Source organism: Nyctereutes procyonoides, unplaced genomic scaffold, assembly GCF_905146905.1.
Source record: "Nyctereutes procyonoides isolate TBG_1078 unplaced genomic scaffold, NYPRO_anot_genome, whole genome shotgun sequence".
Taxonomy (NCBI): domain Eukaryota; kingdom Metazoa; phylum Chordata; class Mammalia; order Carnivora; family Canidae; genus Nyctereutes; species Nyctereutes procyonoides.
Window position 1 is genome coordinate 67,199,482 of NW_026575142.1, and position 20,921 is coordinate 67,220,402.

General features: G+C 45.7%; 1 protein-coding gene across 3 annotated transcripts in view; it reads right to left on the reverse strand.

Moving 5' to 3' along the window:
* Positions 1-20,921, reverse strand: part of PLD1 (phospholipase D1) — a 203,867-nt gene that overhangs the window by 169,759 nt on the left and 13,187 nt on the right. The window contains exon 1 of one of the 3 annotated variants that reach the window (XM_055307784.1): positions 20,054-20,243. The exons of the other annotated variants lie outside the window; for them this stretch is intronic. The gene's annotated coding sequence lies outside the window, so the exon portion shown is untranslated. Of the gene's footprint in view, positions 1-20,053; positions 20,244-20,921 lie in introns of those variants that run through there. 3 annotated transcript variants of the gene reach the window in all.

Consider the following 20,921-nt stretch of genomic DNA (forward strand, 5'->3'; position numbering starts at 1 on the left):
ACAATGCACTCTTTTCCTCTCTACAATGTGGCTTTATACGACTGACATAATACGGTCTTCTGAAAAACAAGTTGGGTATTTCTTAGCATGCCCGTTAAAACATAAATTAGTATGTTTATTAATGGGCCTTTAATTTCCAAGTTCCCTATTCTTTCTTTCTTTAATAAGGAGCCACAGTAAAAAAAAAAAAAAAAAAAGTAGGAGCCACTTGTCTCCTACTCGCATCACCTAAGAGTGGGAATTCTTGTGGGTAAGAACAGAAGTTCAAAATTGGTTTCTAGATCCTGGGCACAGAAGAATGGAGCCCTCCTGCTGCTGCCTCTCTGTGGACGCATGGGCCCAGCACAGCCACCCCCTGAACGTGCTGTGTAGGGTAACCCGCCGGCCACCAGCCTGGGGAAAGAGGGGCAGGGCGAGAAGGCCACCGAACCTGCCTGCAACAAGCTTGTGATATGTTCCCTTCTTTCCTAACCACCCAGAAGCACTTCCTGCCTTGCTTGCCCAATCTACCTAACTGGAAGGATCCGGTGCCCTGGCGGTTCCTGTGGCCTGAAGCCATTTGCTTTCGTGCCTACCCCGTTTCCTTTACATTGCTCTCAAACAGCTTCCTTCTTTCACCAGTCACAAAGGTTTATTCAATTCTTCACACACACCCCCTTAGTTTCTTCCTCTCCCCACCCTCTCCCACCCCACTTCGGGTTTGTGTTATTACCGGACCTGTGATGCCCTTCCCTTTACAACCAGTAATAGACTAAAATCCTCCCCAGATCTCCCTGGGGCAACCCAAACCCACAGCCTCCACAAAGCCTTCTCAGATCACCTGGATTTAGAAAAAAAAAAAAAAAGTTTTTATGTATCACACCTAGAATAATCAGCAGCAAGTGCATTATACAATTAATCGTGCCTGATGATATTTCTGTTGCAGCCTGGATTAGTTATTTAAGTATCCTATCGCATTTAGCTTTTCATGTAGTTATACCTGTTTCCCCCAACTAAATTATCAATAACTGCAGATCATAGGTTACACCTCTAAAATCAATCATTGTAGAAAGCATACACCAGGCAAAATTAATTTTACCTTACATAGCATTCATATCTACTTGTTGATTATGAGACCTAAATCATTTATATCACTAAGTAGCAATTATAATAACAACAAAATGACAGCCAACACTATCACCACACTATCTTACTACACCCAATATTTTCTTTGACATTCACATCTGCCCTGTGAGATACATACCATTATTTTCCCCATTTCTCAAATGAAGAAAATGGGGCCAGCAAGGTGAACTTGCCCACAGGCATCCAGTCTACATATATTTTTTGAGCACCTGTTATGTGAGAGGCATTGCTGACAGCATTTAATGATTCCAAGCAGAAATGCCCTATCCTTGGGGAACTTGTATTCTATTAGGACAGGTAAGCTATCAACAAATAAATATCAAACCAGATAATGGTGGGTACTAAGAAGAAAACCAAAGCAGAGTTAGGGACTGTAGAGTGATCACAGGTAGGCACACACTCCCTAGGTAGGGTTGTCAGAAAAAGCCTCCCTAGGGAGATGACACTTAGGCAGAGACCTGAATGGAGTAAGGTAAGCTGTAATTACCTGGAGAAAAGGTTCCAGGCAGAAGAAACAAACAGCCCTGAGGTCAAAACAAGCTTGGAGTGCTCGAAAATAACAGAAAGGTCAATGCAGTCAGAGGCTGTAAAAGAAAGAGCAACAGAAGAGAATTAAGTCAGTAAACAGGGAAGTTTGATCATAAAGCTCTGTAAACAACTGCAGTTCTTTCTGCCAAAATATAATGGGAAAGCCTTGAAAGGTTTTAATGAGGGGAGTGAAATGCTGTGACATTTTAAAACATTATTCCAGTTGTGGGGCTAACGAATAGACTAAGAGAAAGCAGATTACTTAGGAGAATCTTGCAGTAAGCCAGGTGGGAGATGTTGATGGCTTGGTGTGAAGACAGACCCAAGAGGATTTTCTGATGTGAGCTGTCCATCCTCTGTATGGGATGTAAAAGAAGAGGTGTCAAGGAACACTCTAACTATGACATATAAAGCAACAGGGAGAAAAGTCCAATTACTGAGCTGGGACTACTGTGGGTGGTGGAGATTAAGGAGGAGTAGAATGTTTTAGAGGCAAATCAAGAGCTCCATTTTGCATGGATTAAGCGTGATATACTTCGTTTTTTAGTTTTGTTTTTTTTTTAAGATTTTATTTATTTATAGAGAGAGCACACAAGTGGAGGGAGGGGGAGAAAGAGAGGGAGAAAGAGATTCGCAAGCAGACTCTGCACTAAGCATGGAGCCTGACATGGGGCTCTATCTTATGACCTCAACCAAGATCATGACCTGAGCTGAAATCAAGAGTCAGATGCTTAACTGACTGAGCCTACCCACGTGTCCCTAATATCATCTTTTAGATACCCAAATGAGGATCAGTAGAATGTTGTATATAGTCGTCTGGGGTTTGGATATAGAAGTCTGGGATTCTGAACTGAGTTATAAAATTTGCCTTAAATAACATATTTATACCATGTGACTGAGAATGGATAAAGCACAGAAGGCTAAGGACTGAGGCTTGAGGCCCTCTAACATCTAAATGTTAGGAAGAAGAGAAGAATACAGCAAAGGAGGCCAAAAAAGAGCCGATGAGAAAGCATGGAAAAACATGATGATTCAGAAGCCAGGTGAACAAAATGCTTCAACTCTACAGAGATCAGTTACATCAAAGGCAGCTGAGAAATAAACAGGAAGACTGAACTTGCCATTAGACACACCAACAGAGAACATTGGTGATGGGACGAGTGGTTCTAGGGGACCTGGTCACAAAAACCCACATGGAGTGAGTTCAAATGAGAATGTGACTACAAGACATTGCTGAGAGAAATTGATGACCTAAATAAGTGGATATACCATGTTCATAGATTAAAAACTTAATACTGTTCAGATGTCAGTTCTCCACAAAATGATCTGATTTAACAATCCTAATCACAAACATCTCCCTGGACTTTTCTGTAGAAATTGACAAGCTGGTGCTAAATTGTGTCTAGAAATGCAAATGGCCTAGAAGAGCCAAAGCAATTATAAAAAATAAGACCAAAGTTGGAGGGTTTATACTATCTGACTTTAAGATTTTGACTAGTAAGTCTACAGTAATCAAGACAGTGTGATACTGACATGGAATCAACAGAGCAACAGGATAGAACTGAGGGCTCAAGAACAGACCCACACTTACATGGGCATTTCAATTTTCACAAATCAACAAAAAAATCCAATAAAGAAATGATCTGTAACTGATGCTAAAATAAATTCCTGTGTGACAAAAAATAAATTAATAAATCTCAACCCCCAACCTTATACACAAAACTTAATTTCAGGGGCGCCTGGGTGGCTCAGTCAGTTAAGCATCTGCCTTCAGCTCAGGTCACAATCCCAGGTTCCTGGGATCAAGCCCCGCGTCGGGCTCCTTCTCAGCAAGGAGTCTGCTACTCTCTCTCTCCCTCTGCCATTCCCCCCACTTGTGCTCTATGGTTCTGTATCTCTCTGTCAAGTAAATAAATATTTTTTTAAAAATTAATTTCAGATGGATCATAACCCTAAATGTAAATGCTAAAACTGTAAAGCTTTCAGAAATGACACAGAAAGCCATAAACACAATATTAGACTTCATCAAAGTTAAAAATTTCTGTTCATCAAAAAGCACCTCGGTGTCTCAGTGGGTTGAGCGTCTGCCTTCGACTCAGGTCGTGATCCCGGAGTCCCGAGACCGAGCCTCGCATCATACTCCCTGCTTAGTAGGGTCTGCTTCTCCCTCTCCCTCTGCTCCTCCCCCCACTCACGCTCTCTTTCTCCCTCATTCTCTCTCTCAAATAAGTAAATAAAATCTTTAAGGAAAAAAAAAGATGCCATTAAGAAAACAAATAGGTAAATCACAGCCTGGAAGAAGATAAATATAAATCATATATCCGATAAGGACTATAGTTCAATAAAAAGAGAACAAAAGATTTGATGGGACATTTCACAGAGGAAGATTAGTAGTAAGCACATGAAAAGATGCCTAATGTTAATATTTATCAAAGAAATTTAAATAAAAAGCACAGTAAGATATCGCTACATACATAAGCACCAGAGTGGACAATATCAGACGCTGGCAAGAATGTAGGACAATCAGAATTCTCATATACTTATTGGTCCGCATATAAAATGATACAACCATTTTAGAAACAGTTTTGGCAGTTTCTTATAGAACTAAACATATACCTACCCCGTAACCAAATCATTTCATGCCGAAGTATTTAGTCAAAAGGAAACACATATCCGCAAAAGGACTTTTATGTTTGCTCATGGTAAGTTTTTCATAACAGCTCAAACCTGAAAGAGCTCAGGTGTCCATCAACAGGAAAATGAAAAACAAACAGTGACATGGCCAATGGAATGATGCTTAGCAAAAGGCAGACATGAAAAATGTACATGATATGGATGAGTCTCAAAAATAAATGCTCAGTGAGCGAACTTGCCAAAAAGAGTACCTACTAGAGCACGAGGGAGCTTTCTGTGCTGATGGCCATATTCCATCCCTGGATAAGGGTTGGATCGCAGAGGTGGGTGTGCATTCATCAGAACTCTGAGGGGTTCACTCAAGAATTGTGCATTTCAGTGTAATTTCCCCTCAAAAGAGAAAATAACTATAAACACTGAACTCCAGTTAATAATATGCACACTGAAGTGTTTAGGAAAGAATGCACTGATGCCTGCAACTTAGTTTAAAACATATCCAAGCAGGGGCACCTGGGTGACTCAGTGGCTAAGCGTCTGCCTTGGCTCAGATAATACAAGAATTTGGAATTAATTAATTAATGAAAAAACGAGATAAAGGGGTTTTTTTTTGAGATAAAGGTTTTTATTTTTAAAAAATGTATTAGGGGCAACTGGGTGACTCAGTGGTTGAGTGTCTGCCTCTGGCTCAGGGTGTGATCCCAGGGTCCTAGGATCGAGTCCCACATGGGGCTCCCTGCAGGGAGCCTGCTTCTCCCTCTGCCTGTGTCTCTGCCTCTCTCTGTGTATCTCTCATGAATAAATAAAAAAAATCTTTTTAAAAATAAATAAAATGTATCAGACATAAGATGGGTTGATGCAAGGATAGGAGTATGAGTCGATGGCAAGATAAGTGTTACAGCAATAAGACAAAACATTAGTTGCAGAGTCTAAGTGGTGGTTACAGGGATATTCACTTTAAAAATCTTTCAACTTTGCTGTATGTTCAAAAATGTTCATAAAACGCTGGGAAGAGAGTAAAAGGTAGGGAATTGCAGACAGCAAGAGCAGACAACTCCCTCATCAAACAAGTTTTGCTCTAAAGAGGAACAGAGAGAGCACCTAGGTGGCACGGTCAGCCAAGCATCCAAGTCTTGTTTTCGGCTCAGGGCCTGATGTCAGGGTTGTGGGATTGAGCCCCCAGTCAGGCACCATGCTCAACGTGGAGTCTGCTTAAGATTCTCTCTCTCTCTCTCTCTCTCTCTCTCTCTCTCTCTCTCTCTCTCCTCCTTGGCCCCTCTCCCACCCACCCCCCTCTCTAAAATAAGCAAATCTTTAAAAAAAAATAAAATAAAGAGGAACAGAGAGGTGGGGCAAAGCTGGTGAGAGACAAAGGATTCAAAGGGGTATCTTTGAGGAAGAGAGATAGTATAGAATGTTCGAATAGTAAGAATGACCCGGTGAAGAGAGGAACACGGGCGAAGCTAGTAGGAGAATCCTGCAGAAACCAAGTTCTGAACAGGCAAGAGCACCAGACCCGGTGGGTCGGAGGTAGTGGACCTCGGCCAGGAGCACACACAGCTCATCCACGGAAAAGAGCACAGCTCTGGGGGACATGGGTATGCGTGAAGGCAGGAGGATGTGACAGGGGGGAGAGGAGGTGCTCCTCTTCTCGCTGCTTCTAGTTTCCTAGTGAAATAAGCAGCAGGATCATTAGCAGAGAGCGAGACAGACAGACAGACAGGAGGAGATAGTAGAGGTTTGAGCAAAGAGGCAAAGGTGTGAAGCAGTCAGAAAGGGAAAGAACGAACGTGGTAGGATTGCCAGAGAGCGCTGAGTGTCCCTGGAGAGGGTGGAGGGACGGAGTTCGGGTCATCAGAGGTGTGTGCGCGCGTGTCCCAGGTACGCTCGGCTGTTTGGAGCAGAGTTGTGCCTGCAGAACCCTGATTTTCACCGACACTGGGTTTTGCAGGAGAGTAAGCGAGGAGCGAGGTAACACAACGGACCATAGATGAAAAGGTGAGTAGAAGGGGCTTTGACAGAAAGCAAAGAGGTAGCAGTCAAGGGCTGGAGGTAAAAAATATTGATCTGGCGAGGTCAGGAGTGAGCAGAAAAGCTGGTGGACGGAGGAGCTGGGATTTGGACCCAGATGGCCTTCTCCTACGTCCACCTGGAACATCCTACCTGGAACGCCCTTCGGCACCTTCAGCCCTCCAGCCTCTGTAATTCTCTGTGCTTGGACAGGGTATGTACCAATTTGGTCTTTTTAAAGACTCTTTGGGACTATTTGCCCTCGTTTGCTCAAAAAAATAATTTTTGTAGAAGTGTTCTCTTTTCGTGGAATGGGAAATACAAGACAGAGTTGGTATGATTTTTCATCATGACAAACTGGCTGTGAGAGAAACATTCATTCTCCCACATGTGCCTTCGGGCCTTGTATTCCCTACTCCTAAAAGGAATGAGTTGCTGCTTGGAACAAAACAAATAGGACATTAGAAGGATTTGAAGGAACTAGACTCAAAGTAATTATTTCAAAAGAACTTTTTTTAAAAACAGTTAAACCCTGGGGCGCGCGGGTGGCTCAATCAGTTAAGGATCTGACTCTTGGTTTCAGCTCAGGTCATGATCTCGGGGTCGTGGGCTGGAGCCTGGGTCAGATTCCACACTCAGGGGGGTCTGCTTGGGATTCTCTCTCTCTCTCTCCCTTCTCTGCCCCTCCCCTCATTCACACTTACACGCTCTCCAATAAATAAATATTTTAAAAAGAATTTAAACATTAAGTCACCTCACTCTCAAGAAGAAGAAAAACAAAAAGGATGCCACGACTCTTTCAGGCCTTTAGAATTTTAGACGGACTTTTCATTGGGTATTTGAGAGACTGTTTTAGGGTACCACACGTTCACTGGCATTTAAGCACTCACTATAGGAATTATTCCAGATTCCGCAGCCCAGCCTTCTGCTCTTCAAGTCCAGGCCTAACCACCCCCCTGCACAAACATCATGTCCCAGGCAGGTGAACTGCCCCCTTCCTCCTACAAGAGCCCCCTAGCCTCACCCCTGACCTTCTGATCTCACTGTTCCCTCCATCTAGTCCATCCCTTCCACCTGCATCATCTCTGCCCATGCACATCCTCTCATCCAGGTTCCGGCTCAAACACAGACTCCAAGACAACAGTCACCACACTCCTCTGGAGCTGCCAAAGCTCTACATCGGCACCTCTTCAGATGTCTATCCAGTTGCCCCTGGTATCAGCTATTGGGGGCCAACAGAGTCTAAACCCCACCCCTTACAGGGAATCGTCTTTCAACCTGGAACTCTCCGTGATTTATCTTTGTATCGGACTCAGACTGCCTCACACAGTGCTTGACGTAATAATTAATCAATAAACAGCTGTTGAGGTCATGATCTCAAGATTCTGGGGTCGAGCCCTGAATCAGGGGTCTGCTTGTCCCTCCTTGCCCTGTCCCTCCCCGCCCTAATTCATGCTCACTCTCTCTTCTCCCAGATAAATAAATAAAACCTTAAAAAAATAAACATCTGTTGACAGGACAAACATAGAGGAACCAACGGGAAAAAAGTCCAACACAATGGAAGGTGTACCTATTTTAAGCTCAGCATTCTGTGTCTGACAGTAACTCAGAGCTCCAGATTGTTTAGTGATGGGTTATCGCCCAGAGTATCCTCCAAAAAGTTCACCCCAACTTAAATGCCCATCGTGAAATTCTAGCAATTTATGTATATGCCCTACCTGTATACGAGCGCCGTCTAACAAATACACGGTGCGAAACATGAATGTGAACCACATATATCATTTAAAATTTTCTAGTAGTCACATTAAAAAGTGAAAGAAACAAGTGAAAACAATGACATTTTATTTAACCAAATTTATCCAAAATACTATGCAACTTCAATATACGATTCATATAAAAATTATTAAGGAAATATTTTACATTTCTTTTGTACCCCGTCTTAGAAACCTAAGGTGCTTTTTACACTTAGAGCACATTTCAGTTTGGACTGGCCACATTTCTGGTGCTAAATAGCCACACGTACCCATATCAAGCCAGACAGCACAGATCTAGGTCCTTAAGGATGGAGGTTAGTTCTTTCAGTCCTATATATTCCACAGTGATTTATATGCCACAAGCATGTAAAACCAAGTGTGTAAAAGCACCAAGCATCACACTTGCTGCATAGAAAGGGTTCAACGGCTGCTGGCTCCCTTTTTCCCTTACATGCAACAGACCCTCCATAAATGCCTCTAGGATTAAACTTCCAAGGTGGAAATGGTGCTTCACGATTAAGGCCATCAGGCTCGCATTGCTCTATACCCTCCAAGGACCCTTGTGACCTTAATGTGGTTTCACAGCACATTTTCCTGGTATGAGAATGTTTTACTCACCAATAAACTATCCGAACTACACAGAAATAATAGTTTCTTAAATAAAATTGTATCCTGGCCTTCATCAGTCCCCAGTGAGTTTGGCTTCTAGCAAATGTGTAGGGTTCATTCGCCCTGGGCTGAATTCATGAAAGTGGATCCAAGATTCGAGAAGCTAGAACCACGGGGGAGCCGATCTGAACCATTTGGGCTGACTAACCCTCTGTTAGTGCTTCAGGGGCTAATAAAGCAGCTGAGTGACCTAAGCAGTTACTTGGGCCTGGAGTTCTCAAGGAATTAGAATAGGGGAAACAAATAAGAACCCTAAAAACATCTAACATAATTAACTATTATTTAAGAATTCAAAAGGCATTTCGGGATCTCGTTCACCCCAACCTCAAAGCAACATTATAATCATAAATTTATATTCGATGGTACCATAAAAATTGTAATTCGAGCACTCACGGTGTCTGAGCGTCTGTGATGCTTGTTTACATGCTCAAAATGCAAATGAACAAGTCTATTATATATACACATACATAACACATACTTAATACAAAGCTCAACCCCACAAAATTTCAAGTAGGATAGGTAACGAGGGAATTTCCCCACCAAGGCTGGTCTCTCGTGGAAACGTCCTAGCCAAGCAAATACATATCACAACACACGCATTGCCTTGTGGTTGTGTCTCATGCTAACCAACTCCCTTTATTAATAGGTCATCCTTGCTTTAAATCTTCCTCCCCTGCCTGCCCGTTCTCAGTTCCCTGTCCATTCCCCCAATGCACTGAAGCAGCATTCACTGGACAGTCACCGGGTGCACATCTCCAGCAGCATGCTGGGCACCCAGCACACGATAGACAATGAGAAAATGTGGTCGTGGCCCCGGGGAAGCTTACAGTTGAATTCTCACTCACTGCTCCTTCCGCCTTCCCACTGCTAGCTTCCCTCTGAGCCGCCCAAGGCTGCAGGCCTGCGCAGAAGTACCCGCTAACAAGAGCCTGGCTGGGGTTTTACGGACCCGGCACCATAAATCAGGCTGTCTGGTGACTTTCCTTCCTTAGGATATGGTCAGCTGTGTTCAACACAGACAGACTTTCCCAACGAGTTATGCTGACACGGTCTACCTGCACTGGGTATTTCTCCCCTTTTTTCTTAAGATCAAATTACTTTCCATTGGCAATTCCTGCCGGTTGGTTTTGGTTTGGTTTATTACTATTATTAAATAAATACCTGGGTGACCCCAAGTGGGTGAAGCTTCTCTCACACCTCAAGAGCTGACTATACAAAATGCAGCACCCAAGAAACACCCCACAACCATTCTATTAACCTAAGTATGAAGGTTATGAATTCATGCACCAGGAAAGGGATCTAGAGTGTATTTGTGCTATAATTTATTTGATGTCAACATGCCCAGAAAATAAAATTAAGGACATTTCCCCCTTTTTAATGCTCATGGTATGGTGTTCCTGTTCACGGTGTTTAATGTTCAGGGTGTGGGGGGTGTTGGGGCAGGGCCGGGGTGGGGGGCAGTGGCAGTTCCAATATGAACAGGGGAGGCTGACGCAGGGTGAGGGCAGATAGCTCCTGTGAAGCACCACATTCATGGCGCCCGGATTCTCACTGGGGAAAACGAACTATCTTTCCTCTCATTATCTAATTATATTCAGATAATACAAGAATTAATTAGAATGAAACAAAAAGAGAAAAAGCGTTTTTTTTTTAAATAAATATATTAGGGACACCTGAGTGTCTCAGGAGTTGAGCATCTGCCTCTGGCTCAGGTCGTGATCCTGGAGTCCCAGGATCGAGTCCCACATGGGGCTCCTGCATGGAGCCTGCTTCTCCCTCTGCCTGTGTCTCTGCCTCTCTCTCTCTCTCTCTCTCTCTCTCTCTCTCTCTCTGCCTCATGAATAAATAAATAAAACCTTAAAAAAAAAACCATTAGCACTGTCAGCCTGAAGAACAAAAAGAACCCGTGTTTGTGGGTTCACCTGCATTTTCTCCCTGTGAGAACCAGAAGCAGGCCTGCGACCAGAGGAGATGGGTGATAGGAAAGGAGGGCCCGATTAGCAGCGGTGGGGAACCAGGCCAGGGCCCCAGGCTGCCCACCAGGGAGGCGGAGGCGTGAACCCCCCTTAGCACCCGGGACTCCCAGCCCCTCATCCAGCCCAGTTCATTCAGTTAGCATGTCACTGAGCGCAACAGCTTGCTTCTGCTTTTCCAAAGGCCCGCCTCTCACTAATTTCCCAAATAAAACCCAAAACCAACAAAGATCTGCAAAAATCTGCAGCAGCAGATAGACCGGAGTAACACATTCTTTATTACACATTCTTGGAGTTGTTCTAAGCAGCTCTGTGCGTCTCCCGAGCACTGACCCGGGCACGTTCGGTCAGAGCCACGATGCAGCTCGGCTCAGGGCCAGGCCAAACAGCTGGGGCACACCTGCCGCTGCGGCTCTCCGCGCTGACACACTCGTCACTGCGCAAGACACCGGCGCTCACCAGACTCCCGTTGATGCGCTTCTACGGCCAAGGGCGGTGATGTGCGTGCCCCTAAATTGTCCCTGGCCATTACTGGGGTCGGGCCGCACCCGCCAGTGAGTGGGTGCTTGTTTGAATCGCACTTCTTGTTCCAGCATCCACCGGATACCCACTGTCCGCTACGCCGTCCGCCAAGCACGGAGGACTCAGAGTTCAATGGGACACACGCTGTCCTCCAAGAGTGGGCGATCTCATGGAGGAGGCTGCCTGTGTGGCCCTACAACCAAAATCTACTGTGCACCATCACAGCTGTGCATGAAAGGATTGTGCAAACACGGAGCGGGGACAGAAGTGGTTTAGCCCGCAGGGAAAACGGGTGGTCAGGGAAGACCCCAGAAAGGCACAGGAGGTTCTAGGTCTAAGTGGACAAGGGAGGAAGGGCATCCTGCTCAAAGAGCCCTAGAGCCGCAGAGCACATGGCATGCTGGGCACCAAGAGTCCTGGGATGGGGCAAGACAGAGAGAGGCATAGAGAGGATGGGAGTATGAAGCCACATGGAGAAAGGTCTTGCTTTGGCCTAAATGCTTGTGCCTCCCCACCCCCACCTCCCAGAAGGCCTATGTTGAAATCATAACCACTGGAGATAATGGATGAAGAGGTGGGACCTCTGGGAGGTTCTCAAGGTCCATACCTTTTTTGTTTCAGATCCTGCACTCGTGCAGCAGCAAGTCCTCATTAGCGCCGCAGGCCAGACTTGGTACCAGACGCCGCACTGGGGAGAGCTCAGCACGAGACATCTGCTCTCCTGCGGCCCTGACTACACACAGCAGTGGGGGGCCAGGCTGCAATAACAGCCCGCACCCCAGAGCTCAGGACAAACAGCAGAGCGAGCGGAGGCACAGGACAGGGCTCCGGGTCGAGAGCCGGTCAGGGAAGGCCTCTCCGACAGGTGATGTGGAAGGAGAGGATAGGAAGGAAGTGAGGACGCAAACCACACCACAGTGTGTCATTTCTCACTGGTGGCAGCAACATTCACCGCACTTCCCAGAATCTGTGGCCACTTCTTAGAAGACCTTAGTAGCTTTGCTCGCAGCTGCTGTCACACCAACCCCTAAGAAGACTTGGCTTTCTCGTGGAATGCTCAGATGGGTTCTCAAGACCTGTGGTCCCTTCCCTCCTACAAATCCACAGTTATGGGGTCTCCACCCACAGGGTCTGCTGGCTCCAGTGGCTTCGTGCCTCCTGGGCCAGCAAGGACTTTACCAATCCCTCCGCCCACTTGACCACAAGGTTTCTGACCAAGTCTCATCGGGCTCTAGCTTCGCCCCGAGCAAAGTTTGATAAATCTCTGCTGAACAAGCGAATGAAAGCCCCAATTTTGAATTACATCTGAAGGAATAATAGACTTACATTTGGAAGAAAACCCCAGATGTGTATTCTTTCCACAAAACCAAGCCCGACCATTTGCAACTCTGCCCTCACCAAAAGTCACCAACTTCTGTGTTGAGGTGAATTTAGATGAGATAACAGAACTAAGTTTTTCAAATTCTTCACTGTCTTGAGATATTTCCATATTTAATATAAAAGAATATAACAGTTCTGGAATTAGTGATTAATTCAAAACTGTGAAGATACGAAGAATCACTGAATTGCAGACTCTAAAAAGGTGAACTTCATAGTGTGTCAATCAAATCTCAATAGAGCCATTATTTTAAAAAAGAATATAGAGAACTCTTCCAATAAAAGATTAGTGAGCATCTGAGTCTCATCAGCAAAAACAAATTTGCAATGCTACTAATTTTTCCTTTAGCTACAAAGCTATTTTGGGCCTGAATAAAGAATGAAAGGCACCATTCACATCTCTATATACGGAAGACAGAAAAGCCACAGATGAGAAAAATAATTTGTGCTATTAAAAAAATTGGACATCTTGCCATAATAGTTTTAGAAGCAAATTTTAAGTTCTGTTAACTTTTATGAGCTCACATGGCTGATGAGCCTCAAAGCCCTTTACTTGCCTAACAAAAGCACGAAGAATAAGGTCTCCGCTATCTATGATAAACGGAGAGGGAAAACAGCAGAAAAATAATTAAAATGCACACTGCCAGCCTCTCATTAGCTACCAATGATATTATCAGTCCACTTTCTTCCAGAATATCAGAAATGAGGAAACACTGATCGGTCTTTACTACAGCTCTCTCTGGATGGCCACTAAATCATGGTCTACGATGGCTTTGTGTGATGCGTCGACCTGGTGAGCCTAAACCACACGTCCTGGAATTAGCTTTCTTGTATGTTTTCAGGTTGGTGGTAAGGAATATTCTCTCCCCGGTCCCGGAGGAAGGAGGGGGGACAGCCACCTTTTTGCAGGACACACACACACACACACACACACACTTTCCCAGTTATTCAATCAAATATAATTTAGTGCTGCTGTGAAGGGCCCTTGCAGATGTAATTAAGGTCTGTCATCAGTTGAATTTAGTCAAAAGAAAGATGATGATACTGAATGGGGCTGATGGAATTAGCTGAAAAGCTCTTTAAAAAAAAAAAGCTTAAACCCTCCCTGAATCCAGAGACTCCAAGCTTTAGCTCCTGCCCTTCGAGTGCCAGTCTGCTCTCATGATATACTCTTGACTGCCTAAATTTCAAAACTCTTATGGATTTCAAGCATGCTTAGCTAGCCCCACAACTGGACAAGCCAATTCGTTACAATAAATCCCTTAAATCCCTATAACCTACTTGCTCTCCCTCTATGATAAACCCTGACTGGTTCATGATATTGGAGTTACTACTATTGAGAAGACAGAGGAAGACATCCTGGCATGGAATCATCCGGAAAGAAATTAAAGAACCTTACTCTCCCATGAGCTCTCTCCCAATCTCTTGCAGTAATGACCAGGAGACTGGGGGTGAATCAATTGTTCAAAAAATGAGATTTATAAAAGAGAGGGAATTAAATACAATGCTGCAGCCAGGCCAGTGTGCCTCAGCTTTGGCTAATGAGATGTAAATAGGAGTGATGGAACTCTGATGCAGGTCCTTGGGAGACCGCAGACTCTTTTCTTCCCCCTTCTTCATCCAATACAAGGTCTGGAGGCCCAGCAGCCATCCTGGTCAAGGGCCACCACCTGGACAGGGCAGCTTGGAAAGCTGGAGATGCCTGCAGCCATCAAGCTTCCAGACTGCTTTCACATGGCAAGCAAAGCCACGGCGGGGGTGGTGGGGGGGGGGTGGGGGGGGTGTCTCTGATACTGGTAGCTAAACATAATGCCTAACTGACCCAAGGAGTTTTTTCTCTAGTTGTCCTCTTCCTGTAGCAGCAGACTAACACGTCCACGTTGATGCACTATAAGGAGCAGTGACATTTAATTCCCCCCAGTATTCCCCTGTGCATGGAGACACAGTGAGTGTTTAAGAGGATCAGAGCAGAGAAGTCCACCTTTATTTCTCCATGCTTCTCCGCATTGGCAAAAGGCTACAAGAAAGTCACCACGGTCTGCAACATGTGTCCTCACAAAGCCGCTAACTTTAATTCCCATGGCATAGAATTTCATATGGCAAGCCTGTGGTCACATCCAAATCTACTTATTCGACAGATTTGTGATGTAGAAAACTCACTCTGCTACCCCTTTGGGCAGGGCTCTGTCTTTTCACGTTGGAGTCCTCTAATTTCTCCCAAACCAACAACCCTTAAACATGTCTGGGTTTGTTTTTTTTTTCGCTGAATGCGAAACCACATGGTCATTTCAAAGCCTAGACTTCAGCAGCACTGGGCTTTCTGGATGTTCAGGAACATAACCACCGCGAGCGGCACACACTTTTGGTGGTAACCTGGCCTGCTCGCACTCTCTTGTGTCCCTCTCTCATGGTGAAAAACCTGCCTGACACACCAGGCAGCTGACAACTGGGAGAGAAAAAAAAAAGAATATATATATATATATATATATATATATATATATATATATATATATATAAAATCAGGCCTGTGACCAAGAGGAAAATGAAGTGATTAATATGGAAAACACAGCAAGAAACATCAAACAGGAAAAAAGTTGACATTTCCCTTTAGCTTAAAGTAGGTTGGTTTACTCCCCACATGGACTATCATGGGGCCGGAGCAAAGTATGGACATGGTCACTGTCCATACTTTGGAGAGTGACAAAAGTGTCACTATTTTATGATACTGCAGAGTCCCTGACTGCCTTTTTTTTTTTTTTTTTTTTTTTTTTTTTTTTAAGAAGGAGGAAAGGAGGTCAGTTCGCATGATCACAAGTCTGAAAAGATAAACTTGGGAAACTGTCAGCGTGAACACACTGGGCCCCACTGTTCCACCATGTGTCTCAGCTCCTTTGGGCCAATTTCCTTCGGGTTCAGAGCTCCCCAGACATTCCTCCCTGTCCAGTCCTCGGGCCCCTAGGCCCTGACACTTTTCCTGAGCACAGGCCAATGTCTCTCATTCAACATCCTCACAGGAAGACCGTCTCGGGTGCAGCCTCACGGGCCTTTCTACTCTCAATGCCTCCGTTCATCTCCTCTCCAACACCCTGACCTGTTGCTCCACGGGCACCTCATTTATCAAGTTCAAAACCGAGCACGATTAAAATCTGCCTCGCACCTCAAGTGCATCCTCTTTCCCTCTCCCACAGCCCAGGGCTCCCCCCTCTCCCACAGTCCAGGGCCCCTGCCTCCCATACTCCACACCCAAGCCACTGGCTACATGCACCAGGGGCCGTGCCCACCCTTGGATCTACTTCACCTCATTTTTCTACTAAGAGTGGTGGTGGCTGATGACCCACAAATGAACTTCACCCACCCTATGAGTGTGGATGGATGGGGGGGTGCTCCTGGCCTTGAGGCATTTATCTCCACGAGCTGATCTGCAAAGGTGGCAGGGGGTCTTCGGGCAGGGACACCTCTGTGGCTTCCAGGGGCCAAACCAGGACGGGGCAGAGGGGCTGTTTCCAGGCCCAGTTCCACAGCTGCGGGGACACAGAGAAGCCCGTCTACCCCCGCCTCTCTGAGTCATGGAAAAACAACCCAGCAACTAACTTCAAGCTCCTGGACTCAGATTTATGTGAGGGGTCCCAGGTACACCCCTGATTCTGAAACCTTTCTAGAGCCTCCTCCCCCAGCTTTGCAAACTTAGGAAAATAAGGCCGTGGCTTCCTCGGCATGGATCCCATTCTCCCGGAAGGCACCCCACAGCTGTGGTGGGGGCAGGGTCTCAGTTTTCAATTCTTTTGGCCCAGGGTCATCAAGCAGAAGATCGCCGAGGACATGGGTTTTGCACAGGTAAGAGCTCTGTAAGGCTCCAAGAGCACCTGCAGGAGACTTTAGTAAAAGTCATTTGAAGGCAGCCCTGTAAAATTTGCATCACCTCTATTAGCCTGACTTCACCTGAACCCTCGTGCTCGCAGTGTGAAGACATTCCCCAAGTCTATCTTCTACTTTTCACCCCTACTCCGGCCCAGTTACTGTTTCCTTGCATGCCCTTTCAAAATATTTCTACAGCTGGCTACCAAGGTGATCTTCTAAAACTATAACTCTAGGAGTGGGCTGGGCTGACCCATCCCAGTTCCTGAGAACCCACTGGAAGTTTTCAAGAATTTTATTAGTTGGGGCCACCTGGGTGGCTCAGTGGTTGAGGGTCTGCCTTTGGTTCAGGGTATGATCCCGGGGTCCTGGGATCGAGTCCCGCGTTAGGCCCCCTGCAGGGAGCCTGCTTCTCCCTCTGCCTGTGTCCCTGCCTCTCTCTGTGTGTCTCTCTCATGACTAAATAAAATCTTTTTCTTTAAATGTTATCAGTTGTTAAACACACCAATTATGAAAAATTAAACTTACAGTGAAATAAATTAAACCCAAAGATAACAAGTATTCAAAATCCACCACTTCTTTGCTACTTTAACACATTTTACTAATATCTATCTCTTTGAAGCTATTTAGGGCTAATGTTGCCCGTATGTGAAAATACTGTGAAAGGCGCTTACTGGGCATCTACTCCCTGTAACTTGAAGTTGGCTGTAATGGGACGGTTTTCACAGGGAAACTGGCAAGCCCCTATAAATTACGGTTTGATTTCTGTTTTGATGATTATCTAGGCTTAAAAAACTGATGGACAAAATGTTAATAAAATACGGGGTGCCTATAGCAGGTATATTGCGAAAAAAAAATGAAAAGCTGCGGAAATAATTCTCCTAATGCTGTCCGATTCACAAAGACGCTTCATGAACAAGTGAAGTTCTGGGCCGTGCTGTCGTCGTTTCACCTGATGGTACTCCCCACTGTAACAAGAGCGCATCAACCACCCGCTTTCATCCTTTGCAACCATAGGTTGGCCATAAGTTCAAGAGTTCAGCAGAAACCAACAGAAACCTGTCAGAACCGGGGTGCCTCAGTCGGTTAGGAGTCTGCCTTTGTCTCAGGTCATGATCCCTAGGTCCTGGGATGAAGCCCCACACTGAGCTCTGCGTACTTGTGCAGCGCGCGCACTCTCTTTCAAATGAATAAAATCTTTTAAAAAAAATCTGTCAAATCAATCAGCTATGTGCACTTTACAATAAAGAAAGCTGTATGATTTATTATTTATGAATTGCGCGCTACACATCCATTATGTCAGGATAATTTACAGCACATGTAAGTGTGTGTATGCATGCACACACACACACACACACTCATTGTTTTCTGGAGAGTTGGCTGTTGAACCTTCCCGACAGGCCACTGCGCACCTCTGACTACGTTTCCTTGGTTGTGAATCCCTCCAGAGCTCCCTAGTCTGCTGCCTTTTATGCTTTGCTTCAAATCCTCTCAAACTCACCTCAGAGTCCTGCCATTGGACGGTGGCCAGTCCCATGAAGAATCTGGCCAGCTTCATCCACGTGCAACCTGACGGGGCCTCTTCAGCCCAGGCTTCCCTGGGGCTGAAGTGAGGCGCCCACGGGACCCCCCGGGAGCCAGGGATGCCCAACCTGAAAGAGTGGAGCTGCTCTTACCCAGTGGGAGATGAGCAGCAGACAAAGGTCCGCCCTTCCCCTTCCCCCCCCCAGGTGAGCTGTGTTGAGAGACACCATATAAGACTCCTCCAGAGAGGAGGCCCCAAGCAAGCAACCGCGGCTCCTGCTCCCTGGGCCTTCTCTCCTGCTCTCGCACAGCATTCCCAATTAGGCCACCTCGTTCGAGACTTTCCCGTAGGATCTATCCTAGGCGCCTTAACTGAGCAGCAACGACCTTCTGGAACTGGGCCTCTGGCTAGCATGGCACGCCCTGGTCACAAAGGACACGCATGCTCTCTCCCACCTCTGATGCTCTGCTCATGCTTTCCTGCTGGGGATTCTAAGGGTGTGCAAAGAGGTAGAAAATTCTATAATCTACTACAATCACGACCTTACAAATGAGGGAACTGAGGTCCAGAGTAGGAAAGCCTGGCCCAGGTGCCCAATGGCTAATTTAAGACAGAACTGAAAGCTCTCCTGGTTTTTATGGCCTTCTGCTTCCTAACGTGCCCAGGAATATCTATGTTCTAGTCCCGAAAAGTCTACTGAATTAACTGTTTCCTCTTTCAACCTCTCAAAATACCTGGATTTCCATTCCCCTTCAAACTACTGCTTTTTATTGCCTCAGCCTTTTTGTCTCTCACTAAAGAAACAGGGGAGGCCTGGGTGGCTCAGCGGTTGAGTGTCAGTCTTCAGTCCAGGGCGTGACCCCGGGGTCGCGGGATCGAGTCCCGCATCAGGCTGCCTGCATGGAGCCTGCTTCTCCCTCTGCCTGTGTCTCTGTCCCTCTCTCTCTGTGTCTCTCGTGAATAAATAAATAAAATCTTAAAAAAAAAATAGTAATTGACTCTTTTACCCAGTGGTTCAATCTAGTTCCCCCAACATTCGCTGGCCACTTTACGTAGTCACTCGTGAGGAGTGCAGTGAGGAAGACAAAAATGATTAAGACACGTCCTTTACTCAGAAGGAGCTCATAATCCAGTGGATGAAAGAGAGGGTTGCGCAGAAATCTATCGATATATGCTGTGATTACTAGAATAGGAGAACAAGCCAAAAAGATTTCAAATATCTAGTTATTTAAAATATATACATAGAAATACACGCAGAAAATGTTCACGCGCATAATATATAAAATAGGAGGAACCGGGCAAGTCGACCTTCTTAGAAAACTAAGCAAAAGTAAGTTCAAAGAGAATTCTATTTACAGGTGCAAGTACTTTAGGGCCAGTGAGTATCCAGGATCAAGCAGTCACATATATTAGTGCCTGTTACACACGGGCCATTTGCTTTTTACACAAACCTATTCTGTAATGTTTCAGATAAGCAGCAACTGAAACATTGATTACGATCAAACAAAAAGTGACCTTTCAAAGCTCCTGGTCCGGGGCCCTGCTACAGAAACCAAGGTTCCAGGTGTTCGTTTTCTTAGCAAATCTGTTTCTCCTGCGGGATCCAGCCACTCTCATTCTTTCCCAATGACTTAGACTTGAATCCTCCACCCCTCTTGACCTTTCCATCTCCCTGTCCCCAATCAACTCCCACACCTGTGGCTTCTGCGCAGACGCACCCATAACTGCATCCCTCCCACGTCCACGCTCTTCTTCAGCCCCTCCCGGTGTGGAGATTGGGCTGCCCCAATAGTTCCCGAAATCACTGTCTCTTTCCGAGCCATTTGTCACGGCGCCGGAGCTGCTCTTCTTAAGCATGGCTCTGATCATGCTGTTCCCTTGCTGCCAACATTCCACAACCAAAAACATGTTTCGTTTCACTTCCCCGCTCCCTCATTCTCAATTCCATCTGTGTCTGGGTGTTCCTTTCCACCACACCACTATTCCGTCCACCCATGCTAGACTAGCCGCTGCTCCCACACACCCCCTGCACTCCCCCGCTCATCAATAGATTGGGATGATGCCATCCCCCCCAAAGGTCCTACCTGTCAGGTCTTTAGCCACTCGCCAAGATCCTGCTCCACCTCTCCCTCTTCCATTGGGGCTTCTTAGATCTCCAGCTGTTCATTCAGCTTTGGACCCACTTCGTCACACTCTGGTGCCCACTGCACATTATTTATACTTATTTCACAGCATTTAATCTTTGAATTGTGGTAACTGATGTGTCAGCTGAACCATTAGATCAGTGGTTCTCAAATCATGGTCCCCAAACCAGCAGCATCAGCATCATCTGGGAACTTGTTAGAAATGCAAATTTTCCACCCAGCCCAGACCTACTGAATCAGAAACTCTAGGGTGAGGCCCAGCACTCCGTTCTGATGAGCCCTCCGGGGGATTCTGGTGCGCAGTGGAGTGTGAGAACCACTGAACTAGACCGTGAATCCCGAGAGGGTAGTCACTAGGACTAGGTTAATGTGTCCCAGCTCCAGAGGCAGGGCCTGAATCAGACAGGAAGTACTAGTGGAACTTCCAGAAATAAATTGCCAGAGTCTCACAAAGCCAGTTGCAGAGACAAAACCAGAACTCAGATTACCATGAATATCAGGCCAGAGTTCCTTCCAGCATTGACCACAGCCTCTAATTGTGAATATAAGCCACTTAAGATCATGCATAAATAGCCGTGTGTAGTAGAAAATGCACTTAAATTACCTAAGAATGACAGATTGTACAATTAATAAGTCAGGGCATTTTCGGTCTGTAACTGCAAAAGGATGAACGAGTGGAGCTGGTCAAGCAGGCTTACTCAGAGATGCCCTGCTTATGTGAAAGGAGATCCTGCGAGAACTGAAGGATAATCAGCCACCGCACTTGTGTTCCTCAAACGTCTCGCAGGACTATGAACAAGTAAATTAT